The following is a 12,759-nucleotide window of genomic DNA, read 5'->3' as shown; positions in this document are numbered from 1 at the left end:
GTTTTGTTTTTTTGTTTTTCAAGACAGGGTTTCTCTGTAACAGTCCTGGCTGTCCTGGAACATACTGTGTAGACCAGGCTGGCCTTGAACTCATAGAGACACCTGCCTCTGACTTCTCTGAGGGCTGGAATTAAAGGCATGCGCTACCCCACCCTCCACCCCCACCCCTGGCTCTTTTTGCTTTTACGTACAAAAAGTTTCTATAAATGCAGGTGCTTGCTCTTTCAGCAACTCTTTGTAAATCATGTCGTACCTCTGTGTTCCAGTTTTATGAATGTAAAAACAACTGGACAACTATGTGCAGTATATTCGTGGGTACCAGGGCTCTGGAGAGGGAGTAGTAGAGAATGGTTGTTCATGGAGGGAAGGGTAATGTGATGAGACTATTCTGGAATGGGTGACAGTGATTCCACTTGGTGAGAAACACTGCATCCTGTAACAAAGGGTGGGGTTTGTGGTTTTCGAATTATATTTCAATTGAAAAATTACTTGTGGAGAAGAAGAGAGGCTCGGAAACTCCAGGCATCCCAAGGAAGAGATTTTTCATCATACTTACATTAATCCTCCAGTTCAGTATTAGGTTGAAGGTGAAAGTTAGTCTTTATCAGTTTCTCCTAGCAATTCTGAGAAACTACAGGCCGTCCTTTGGCCAGGGGTGGAGAGTACAAAATGGGGAATGAATACCTTCCTCATCCAGCTGTGCCCATGGCAGAATGGATGGCCATTATAATTTGCTAATAATAATCAGATATGCTTTTTTCCGTTTGCTCTGTTTTATGGCTTTCCCCGGCTAGGCGGGGCCCAGTAAGTCTTCAGTAGGTAAGAGGTGTTCTGTGCTGTCTGCTCCGTATTCTAAGCCCTTTATTTGCAGTTCTCTACCCCGTTCAAAAGAGGGAAGGGAGGGACTGTTGACTTAATATTCCTTTAGTTCATGCTGTCATGCGCTCTAAATATACATGCACGGGAACAAAGCTGATGCGTTTCCTAAACCGATATAAAGGTTCATAGTCCAATGGGAAAGACAAATAGGCACAAGGAAACCCCCAGATCCTGTGTAACTAAGTAACTCTGCCTTGAGAGAACAAAGGAGCAGTCAGAGCTGAGGAAAAGCAACCGAGTGTTTGGGGGTGACCATCGAAATGGAGTCAGAGGTAAAGGAATAATTGTGCGCAGAATATTTAACGGAAGCCCTGAAGAGTCAATCAGCTAGGCAGACAGCAGAGAAGGAGCCGGGTAGGAAAAGGCCAAGGGTGGGAATGACCTTGTCTTAGAGAAGCAGGAAAACACCGTAAGGGTAGAGTCTGAGACTCAGGGAGACAGGGAGAGGTGAGCTTGAGGATGGGCCATCAGAACTTAGGTGGGACTTGGACTGTATAGCCAGGCAAATGGCGGCTGGTGGGTCTACAGAAGATTTGCCTCAGTTTTTAGTCCCTGGAACCTATGATGTGTCTTTATTTGGGCAAAAAGATTTTTACAATCATAATTTATGATCTTGAGGTGAGATCATCTGAGTGGTAAGTTCTGTGACAAACGCCCTTAGAAGAAAAACACACAGTAGCCCAAGCCTGACCTGCAGCCCTGGAAAGGCGGACTGGAAGGACTACCGTGTGAGTGAGGCTGGCCAGGATACAGAGGGAGACACAGGCTCAAATGGAAAGCACACAGCAGTCAGCCAGGCGTGGTGGCACACGCCTGGAAGCCCGAGCATTATTAGCAAAGCCGAGGCAGGATTATTGAGAGTTTAGATTAGCCTGGGCTACATAGAGAGACCCAATCCCCAAACCAAACAAACCAGTAGAATACAGATAAGGGGCGGCCATAGGAAGCCAGAGGCCCAGATGGCAGACGGCAGTGAGGGAAAGGGAATGGAACTCCCAGGGCCTCTGGAGGGACTGTTTTTCTGGCAGGACCTTGACCTCTGGCCTCCAGACCTGTGACAATAAACCTGTGTTGTTTTAACTTTCTAAGTTGACGGTGATTTGTTACGGCTGCCACAGGAAACAGAAGCGTATTCAGGGACCCAGGCTACGGGCTTAGGATCTGATTTATGCTTTGACCTTATCATCATGGCTACTGTGTGGAAACAAAATGAACCAGATAGTATAGTAAAGAAGTCCTCAAGAGCTGTTACAGAAGTTCCTTCAGAAAAGCATTGGTGCGCGTGAGGGCGGTGACCCTCAAGCTAGAATGAGGCTTTGCTAGGAGACGTTAGGGCGTGTAAGAGATAAAGGACATTTAAGGTCACAGGAAGGGATCTGGTCACAGGAAGGAGCTGAAGAATGAGCAAATGGCCTGTGCCTGAGCCCACCCTAGCTCTGAGCTTTAGATCCAAAGAGATAGGCAAAGGATCGGAAAGACTGGCAAATGCCAAGTATAGGATAACAGAAGGCCAGGTCTGTGGTGGAGTAAAATGCTGAAGGAGGGGTCAGCAGGGCGAACAGGCGGTGACGTGACAGAGAGTGAGAAAGGGGGCCTTTTCAGATGTCTCCACGCCTCTCCAGCAGCTCCCTCTGTGGTCACACGCCGGACCTTGTCAGTAGCAGTCCCTGATCGTCTGCCTCCTAAATCCATGTTCTAAACCTGACAGGAGGTTTTCCGTCCCGTGACTTTCTCAGCAACTTCAGCTCGAGACTCCTTTGCCTGCCCATGTTCTTCACCGAGGCCCCTCACAAACGCATCTCAATGTGCAGCTTACAACACACCATTCCCGCCTTCGACCCTTTCCATGCTGCAGGCAAAAATCCAATCAGTCTGGAATGTCCGAGATAGTATTTGAGCCAGTGGCAATTCCTAGACACACACCCCACCCTATAAATCCGAGATCACCCATTCCACACACACCTTCTCTGCACAGCAAGCGCAGGCAATTGTTAGCCACCCGCCTCAACACACTGGCAGTGATTTTACAAATGTATTTAAGGGGATTGGATCCAGAGGGTGATAAGGGGGGAAGAACTGGAAGGAACAACAAGAGGGGAAACTAATCAGGGTATATCGTATGAGAAAAGAGTATTTTCCTCATTTATTTATTTATTTTGGTTTTTCGAGATGGGGGTTTCTCTGTGTAGCCCTGGCTGTCCTGGAACTCTTCTCTGTAGATCAGGCTGACCTCGACAGAGATCTGCCTGCCTCTGCCTGCCAAGTGCTGGAATTAAATGTGTACCCAGCCAAGATTCTATTTTCCTCCTTCCTTCCTTCCTTCCTTCCTTCCTTCCTTCCTTCCTTCCTTCCTTCTTTCTTCCTACCTTTCTTTCTTTTTCTTGAGACAAGGTTTCTCTGTGTAATAGTCCTAGCTGTCCTGGAACGCGCTTTGTAGATCAGGCTAGCCTCGAACTCACAGAGATCCACCTGCCTCTGCCTGCCGAGTGCTGGAATTAAAGGTGGAAAAATGTTTTTTAAAATTACATTTTGCCTATGTGCATGTGATTTCTTTGCCCGATTCTCCACTTGGACGCCTCACTTAGAGATCTGCCCTGTTTTAACACGGCACAGCCCTGCCCCCTCCCACTCCACCTGACCTGTTGTGTAGGTCAGATACTATTCGGTGGGAGGGGGCACGCATATGCACGCCAGAGGCCAGCCTCAGGTGTCATTCCTCAGGTTCCACTTGTCCCTTGCATGGCTTTGTCCACGTGATGTGCATTGTATGTGTGTGTGGTGTATGTACTTCCTAGTTCGTTGTGTGTAGGTGCATGTGTGCGCGTGTTTGTGGGGGACCAGAGGTTGATGTCAGGCATCTTTTTCTCAGTGTTTTTCCACCTTTATTGTTTTGACAAGGCTCTTTCACTGAACCTGAAGTTTATCGATTTGCCTGGCTGGCTTATTGATTGACCTGGCTGGCTAATAACCGTCCCCAGCCCAGGGATTACAGGCGTACGTACGTATGTCATTATGCCTGGTTTTTTAGATGGCTCCTGGGGGTTGAACTTAGGCTCTCCTGTTTGCAAGGTAAGCACACTTTCCCAACCATGCCAACTCACCAGCCCGAGGCAGTACTCCTGAGTAAACTAATTATGCCAGGAGTCGGAGAGGCGGCCATGACCCGAAGAGGGTGAACTGTGAAGACAAAGGATAGAGGCTTTAAAGGATTTCAGAGGACTTGGTGTCCCCAAGCAGTCAGCTCAAGATTGAAGTGGTTGAGGTTTCTGCCTCTAAGAGAGATCATCATGTAGCCGTGCTTCTCGGGCCCACCCAGCACATTTGGGAAGACGATCAGGCATAGTACAGGGCTTTTAGCTAAGGGATGTGCAAAGCACTATGAAAATGTAAGTTTACATCATAACTGATGAACTTAGAGATTTAAGGCATAACTTCCGGTCATACCTGGAGGAAGGCCAGCATGGAGCGTGGTGGGACACATACATTCATACTCTCCTTTCTCCCATGCTTGCCCCCCGCCCACATTATCTTTAGTGGAAGCTTATTTTTAAGGCACCCAGGTTATCTTTAATGGAACTTTATTTTTTAAAGCACCCACGGCTCCTTTAGACACAAGATTTTTTTTTTTTTTTCTCATCTAGGGCAGAGCAAATTTAAACTAGGGCCATCACTTAACTAAACTGTGGTTCAGTGCTTGGATAGTAAAAACAGATTCTAAGACTATTAAGCTGTTTACATTTCGTAGTTCCAGTTAAAATACTGTGAGTTTATTGGGCAGCCCTCTTCCATTTGGGTTTATAAATGTGTATACTTAAGGATTGCATGTTATTTTTTTAATGATTGCTAGAGAATGCCTTATCACTCATTTCTCTAGATTTCCTTGTTTATTCTTCCGTAAGGCAGGCAGTCCATTGCTTTCTTTTGTGGCCCAAAGGCCACGGTGACGCTGGAAATGCAGGAGCAGGTAGGGAGTGTGGACCTGCAAACTGGTAGTAGACAGGCGCAGAGAGCATAGGACTTCCCCAGGAACTGCAAAAGCCAAAGCTTCAGATAGGAAGGTGATCTGAATCCCCAGGCTCCTCTTGGTATACAATGAAAAGATCTGAGAGAACATGTAATTCAAATGTCTAAAAACAGATGTGGGGCTGGCGAGATGACTCGGCAAGCCAAGGTGCTTCTCCTGTAAGCTTGGCAACCCGAGTTCGAATCCCATGACCCACATAAAGGTAGAAGGAGCTAACTGACTCCACAACGTTGTTCTCTGACCTCCATACATGTACTGTGACACATGTCCATGCTTATATCATACACACACACACACACACAATGTTATTTTTGGTTGTTTTTGTTTGTTTGTTTGTTTGTTTTTTGGGTTTTTTTTTTTTTTTTTTTGAGACAGGGTTTCTCTGTGTAGTTTTGGTGCCTGTCCTAGATTTCGCTCTGTAGACCAGGCTGGCCTCGAACTCACAGAGATCTGCCTGGCTCTGCCTCCCAAGTGCTAGGATTAAAGGCGTGCACCACTGCTGCCCAGTGACAAAATGTTTTTAAAGATAAATATAGATGTGGACCTTTTTAGCAGATTCTAGTATTTGTCCTCTGACTTAGACCCAGCAGTAATTGTTCTACAGACTTATCAGAATGATAATGTTTATATGATAGTCATGCCATTTACATAGCAGCATCGTATAAAAAGGCAACAAGATTATAATCAACCTAAATAGGGTAGTTTCATTAAATAATTTGAAAGATAGCTTACACAATAGGATGATGGTATATAGATTTCCCCCTTCAGTTATAACAGTAACTGGAATCTGAAAATAACCATAAAACAAAATTCAATACGCAATGTACCTTTTGCAGGCACTGAGTCAGAGTGCAGACCCTGGCCTTTGTAGGATGAGCAGCATACACAGTGAACCCTACATCTGCCTTCTTCCTATTCACACTCTCCCTAGAGGATAGCAGAGAAGTAGAACAAAACCAGGATGTCCCATGGCCAAGCTGTTCCACAGATGGACTGGAGAGGCTGGGTTCTTGAGATGTTTTCAGCACCGCCTCAGAAGCGTGTCTGTCTATGGGGTCTGGTCCTAAAGCTTTGGTTGAAGGCCAAGAAACACACAGACAGAGCAGGATCCACAGGACTCCTTCTCAAAGCCCCACCACCTGTGAACACTGTCACCTTGGGACCAAACTGCAACATGAGTTCCGTAGGGACAAAGCACTTAGTAGTATGCTGTGGTGATATATTGTGTATTCCCAATATACTGTGTACCCTGATAAACTTATCTGGGGATCAGAGGACAGAACCAGCCACTAGATAGACATAGAGGCAAGACAGTGGTGGCACACACCCCTTATCCTATCACTCGGGAGACAGAGATCTCTGGATCTCTGTGAGTTCAAGGCTACACTGGAAACAGAGCCAGGCAGTGATGGCAGACACCTTTAATCCCAGGACTAGGAAGAAAGGAAGATGGCAGGGCACAGAAAGGTATATAGGCGTGAGTAAACAGGAAGTCTCGCCCTGGAGGCCGAGGAGTTGGTAAAGTGAGGTTGGCTGTGGCTTGTTCTGTTTCTCTGATCTTTCAGTTTTCACCCCAATATCTGGCTCTGGGATTTTTTTTTTTATTAATAAGACCTTTTAAGATTCGTGTTACGTCAAGTGACTTTACGTTCTCGCTTCATTACAAATGATTAAGAAAAAAAAAACATTTAAAGGTATTTCTATATAGAGAGAAAAATGATAGGGTCAGCAGACTACATGTAGATATGATAAAATCTCCAGTAGGAAGAAGGTATGGGGGAGGGGGGTCTCTTGTACTGTCTTCTAATTTTTCTATAGGCTTGGAATTATGAAAATCAAAGTGTGCCAAGACCAGAAAAGGGAACACAGGGTAAGATAGTTGTGTGTGTTAACAAAACACAAGCTCCAGCATACACTGAGTAGAAGGGGAAGGGAGGGGTAGGGTTCAGAAGAGGAGATGCCTGCTGTCCCCTATATACAGAATGCGTGGGAATGGGGCTGGAGAGATGGCTCAGAGGTTAAGAGCACCGACTGCTCTCCAGAGGTCCTGAGTCAATTCCAGCATCCACATGGTGCTCACAACCATCTGTAATGAGATCTGCACCTCTTCTGTGTACATAATAAATAAATAAATAAATAAATAAATAAATAAATAAATAAATAAATAAGAATGCATGGGAATGGACAGCCCAATGTCTGTGAGCCCATAGGATTCCCAGTGGTCATGCTGCAGGAGAGGAACCCTGTGGCCAAGCAGTAGAAGGAAGTCCGTTAGGTACCCTTTCATAGTATTCGAGTTCTGGAACAGGTACTGATTTTACCCACTGAAAGGAGACGTGGGATCATGTTTAAAACCCACAAATCTGAAGCAAATGTCATTTAGTTTTAGAAAATCGTATTTTGTTTTGTTTCAGTTTCGGCTTTCTGGGCCAGGGATCTCATGGTGTAGCTCTGGCTGGCCTTGAATTCATGACTCCCTGCCTCAGCCCCCACGTACTTAAAGATGTACGCCACCACACCCAGCTCTAGAAAACTGTGCTCTGACCGATGAACCTGTAAGTAACTGCAGGCAAGTTTTTGTCACATTGGTGGTGAAGAGAACTTAGGTTGACTACAGAAAGACGCTGTTCCTTAAAGTGACAGACACCAAAAGTGCGTGCTGACCCTCCAGTCAGTGCGAAGAAGAAAAAGCACTTGAAGTTAGTGTTCTGTGAGCTCACCTCCAGGGACAGAGCAGAGCTGGGGCACAGCAGAGTGTGCTCGTTTTTTTGTCAACTGGGCACAAACCAGAGTCGCCTGGCAAGAGAGAACCTCAGTTGAAGCATTGCCTCCATCAGGTTGGCATCTCTGTGGGGCATTTTCTTGATGATTGTTGATGGATATGGAGGATGAGCGGTCAGTGCCGCTCCTGGGCAGGCGGTCCTGGGCACAGTAAGAAATCAGGCTGAGCAGCCAGTCAGCATCGTCCCTCCACAGTCTCTGCTTCGGCTTCGGCCTCCAGGGTCCTGCTTGAGCTCCTCCTGACATCCCTCAGTGATGGACTGGGACCTGGGAGTTGTGAGAAGAAATAAACCCTTCCTCCCCTAAGGTGGTTTTGGTTAGTGTTTTAGATCGCAGCCACAGAGAAACTGAACCAGGACAATAGACTTTGTTCTTGTATGGCCTAACAAGGATGTCCTCAGACAATGGATTGCCATTTTGATCGTGTATTTTATAGATATGTGAATATGTATAACATATATAATATATACTCACACATATAATATATGCTCATCGGTAGATTTACTAGCTAATATTTTTCTTAACATCCTCCCTTTGGGATTTTATCATAAAATAGAGCAGTAGAATGATGAATACCATAAGCGTTGACATTTTAAGTGATGTGGTAATGTTTACAGAGGGTGTGGTTCCATAGAAATGTGTGAAAGCAAATTCTACAGCCACACATCCGTAATCTCAATACTTTTCTACAGCCACACATCCGTAATCTCAATACTTTAGAGCAGCAGGCATGCAGGAGGATCTGGAACTCAAGGTCATCATTGGCTCATGGCAAGTTTGTGTCCAGTTTGGGCTACCTGAGAACCTGCCTCAAGAAAGAGAGAGAGGGGGGGGGAGGGGAGGGGAGGGAAGAGAAAAAGAAAGGAAAGAAAGAAAGAGAAGAAGAAAAAAGAAAAAAGGAGGAAGGGAATGTGGGTGACAGATCCAATGCTGGTTTACATATTAGTATGAATATTTTTTCTTTGTTGTTGTTCTTTTTTGCTTTTTGAAGAGAAGATTTCTCTGTGTAATAGCCCTGGCTGACCTGGAACTTGTTATGTAGAGCAGGCTGGCCTCGAACTCACAGAGATCTGCCTACCTCTGCCTCCCGGGTGCTGGAGAAAAGGCGTGTGCTACCATGCCCTGTTGTGCTTGCTTGCTTGCTTTTTTTTAATGGTTTATTATTTATTTTTATTTTATGTGCAGTGGTGTTTTGTCTGCATGAATGTATGCTTGAAGGCATCAGATTCTCTGAAGCTGGAGATGCAGGCAGTTGAGAGCTGCCATGTGGGTGCTGGGAATTAAACCCAGGTCCTCTGGAAGAGCAGCCAGAGATGGCTGAAGCATCTCTCCAGCCCCATTTAAAAATAATAAAAATAATACATTAGTAGTTTTTCTGTTTTGTTTTCCTGAAATGTAAGAGAAAACATGAAGTATACCAAGCCACACCTGTAACTGGGGCATCTCTATTTCTGGTGTGTTATATATAATTGGTAGACCTCACTTAATTCTGACTCCACAGCTTAGTCTTTTAGCCATCATACTGAAGTTAAACATCTCTCTGGGCTCCAGGACGGCGTATACTCCCTACCTGATGTTCACACAGGTCTTATTACATCTCTGAACAGACTCTTGATTTTCACCTTATCCTGCCTCTAGACCAGTGGTTCTCAACCTGTGGGTCGAGACCCCTCTGGCAATCCTCTGTGTCCAAACATATTTACCTTATGATTTTTAACGGTAGCAAAGTTACAGTTATGAGGAAGCAATGAAAGTAAGTTTCTGGTTGGGGGGGGTCCCCACAACATGAGGAACTGTGTTAAAGGGTCGCAGCATCAGCAAGGTTGAGAACCACTGCTCTAGAGCTCCTTCTATCCCTGTCTTTCCCATCTCATTAAATGACCTTTGGATTTTCCTGGGTGCCTGGCAGTCAGCACCCTTCTGCTTTTCTTCATCAAATCCATCAACAGACCCCACAGTTTCTTGCCCTCCAATTCCCACAGCCTCAGACCGAGTAAGATCACCATCCCCTCCAAAGTGCATTACTGTAATACTGGAGTTGATTTCTTTCTTCTGCTTCCTCTCTCTGTTTCCTGTGTGATATGCTTGTTAAATCAACCCCAGAGCAAGATGCGCCACCACCAGTAAGCCCTTAGTCAGCTCGAAATAGTATGGCAAATACTTAAGATTAGCAATTCAAGGCTTCCAGTTGGAGGTTTCAGTTGGCAGCCAAGTTACTTCTGTCACTTTTGGGCCTATGGTAAGGAAGTGTGTCACAGCAGAAGCACGTGATAGAGGAAGCTGCTCCCTTCTTGGTGACTGGGACCAGACAGAAAGGCCTGGTGTCCTAATACCCTTCCAAGGTCTTTCCCCATAACCTCACCCCTCCCACTAGACCCCCCCCTCTTACAATCCACCACCTCCTAATAATACCACGAAGGGGTGACCGAGCCTCAACCGCATGGGCCTGACTGAAGTTCCTTGTGGTGTCATTTAAGTCATTCTCTTTATGATGATAATTCTAATGTCTCATTTAAGCAGATTTTGCCGTGTTCTCTTTTAAAAGCTCCTGTCCTCTGTATGGTGTTCTCATAAGTTCACAATTCATTTGCTCCAATCAGGCAGGGGGACTACAACATGGCTAGCCCAGTCAGTAGAGCATGAGACTCTTAATCTCAGGGTCATGGTTTCGTGCCCCACGTTGGGCGCCAGATAATGGGATAATTCCGCGGAGTCTATTTGATGGTCAAAGGAATTCATGCGGGGGTTTAACTCACAACAAGAATAAAGGAGTTGGTTGCAGAATTCTGGAGGGGTGGGGCATGGTCCAACACGGTTCTCAAGAGAGCTATGCCTTGATCCACAGCACCAGCATCCAAGACCACGAGGTAGCGAGGAGAGAGGAGGGCATGTAGGTGCATCCCGGGTCTTAAGGCCACGCCCAAGGGGCCAGTATCTAGCAGCTACCTGCTGCCTCACTAGGGGCAGTACTTCCGGGCCTGGCACAGACAGCCCCCACTACAGTAGCGTATGGTACTTTGAACAGTACTGCTACAGATGCTGACACACCTTCTGTGAAATGTCCATGAGTTCTGTTTGGTTATATAGGTTGGAGTGTAGCTGCTGACTCAAATGAGAAGTGTGTGTTCCCCTTCAGATAGATACAGTCAGACACTTTCCAAAGTGATGATATCAACCAGCATGCTGGAAGAGTCCTGGTCAGTCCATGCCCCCCGAGATCCAGTCTCTTTCATTGTAAACATTTGGAGGAGGGCGTGGTGACACTGTGGTTTCCAGATGACTAACAGAATTGAGCACTTTTTCTTATTTACTGGCTTGTGGTTTATAAAGAGACATCTGTTTAAGCTTTGCCTATTTTCTTATTTATATGATTCTTGAAGTTTCTAAGCACACTTTGTTAACTATGGAGTATTCATTCATACATGCATACATACAGTCTTCTCCCAGTGTAGTTTTTCACTTGGTTAGCATTGGTTAGCAGTGTGTGTGTGTGTGTGTGTGTGTGTGTGTGTGTGTGTGTGTGTGCATGCATATGCACATGCGCATGCTCACTGAGATAGGATATTCTCATGTAGATCAGTCTGGCTGGAATTTACTGTAGTCCAGGCTGGCCTCTAACTCAGACATGCTCTTTCTGCTTCTGTCTCCTGAGCTCAGGAATTGTAGACGTGTTCCACCATGCTCAGCAAAGTGGTGTTCTTTTTTCTTTCTTTCTTTGTGGGTTTTTTTGTTTTGTTTCATTTTTTGAGACACAGGTCTCATTATGCAGCCCTGGCCTGAAACCCACTTTGTAGGCCAGACTGGCCTCGAACTCACAGAGACCTGCCTGCTTCTTCCTCCAAGCACTGGGATTAAAAGCAATGTGCTGCCATACTCCGCTTACAGTGATTTTTTTTCAAGGAAGGAAAATGTTTTCATTTTACTATAACACCAGATATCATTCTTTCTTTATAATTATCAGTTTATGTGTCTTGTTCAAGCAGACTTGGCTTACCTCAAGCTCATAAAGTTATTCTATATTCTCTAAAAGCTTAATGTTTAATGACATTTTAATCCATAGTACATACAGAATTTACTCATTTGAAAAAAAAAAAATCTCTTCTCCAGTGACAGTTACCGTTTTCCCACCCAGAGCATGGAATAACCTCTCTTCAAAACTCAGTGACTTCCTACTGCCCTTGGAGTAAACTCTGCCTCTCCCCATGCCTCCTTGACCTAAGTCTATGCCCCGGGACACCACTTGCCTTCTTGCCTGTCCTCTGTCTTCCTAGTATAGTCTCAGGCTTTGCATATGGGTTTCCTTCTGCTGGGCACAGTGGAGCATGCCTGTATTCCCAATCCTTTGAAAGCTGAGGTGGGAAGATGGCGTGTTTGAGGCCAGTCTGCGTTATAAAATAAAACCCTTCTAAAAAGGACAACAAAAGTTGCTCCCAGGCCGTTTGGCTAAGATGAAGCAGCTCTTCCTGCTGTCTTAGCGAGATGATGTCATCCACCTTCCCCAGAAGAGACCCCCGCATCACAGTGTCTAACATGAGTAATGGCATACATGTTAGGATGCTCCTGACAGGTGTGATGATGCTAAGGATGGTTCACCACCGTATGTGACCTTTCTTAGAGGGGACGGGTTATATCTTGCTGCTGTACATCGTGTTTGTAGCATAAGACACAGGACAAAAATAGGATCCTAAGTGTAGTGCGTGTGTAACCAGTTGTCTTATCTGTTTTCAACACTGATCCCCAGTAAACAGACCCCAAAACACATGGTTTAAGGGTTTGATGAACTGTAGCAGAGCATCAGCTTCTTGTACTCTTCCCTTTCTCCTCTTTTTTTTTAAGGAAAGACATTGAACAAAATTATGGCTTGAAACCTAGAAACTCACCGGCCTGTAAGCGTGGAGCCAGCGCATAAGAACTTAGGAGAGATGGCCATAACTTTGTAAAGCTGGGCCCCGTTTCTGCCTGTCAGTGATGCTCACTGTACTTCATTTACAGGGTTGCTGTATTCCCTTTGCATTCTCTAGATACATAGTGATTCCCAGTGACCTGGTTCCTGTTGTTGGGGCTCTTCTGGGATG

General features: G+C 45.5%; 1 protein-coding gene across 1 annotated transcript in view; it reads left to right on the top strand.

Moving 5' to 3' along the window:
• The window catches only part of Poc1b (POC1 centriolar protein B), a 106,413-nt gene that overhangs the window by 6,674 nt on the left and 86,980 nt on the right, over positions 1-12,759 (top strand).

The sequence above is a fragment of the Peromyscus leucopus genome, chromosome 18, assembly GCF_004664715.2.
Source record: "Peromyscus leucopus breed LL Stock chromosome 18, UCI_PerLeu_2.1, whole genome shotgun sequence".
Lineage (NCBI taxonomy): Eukaryota > Metazoa > Chordata > Mammalia > Rodentia > Cricetidae > Peromyscus > Peromyscus leucopus.
This window is presented reverse-complemented; position numbering and strand designations above follow the sequence as displayed.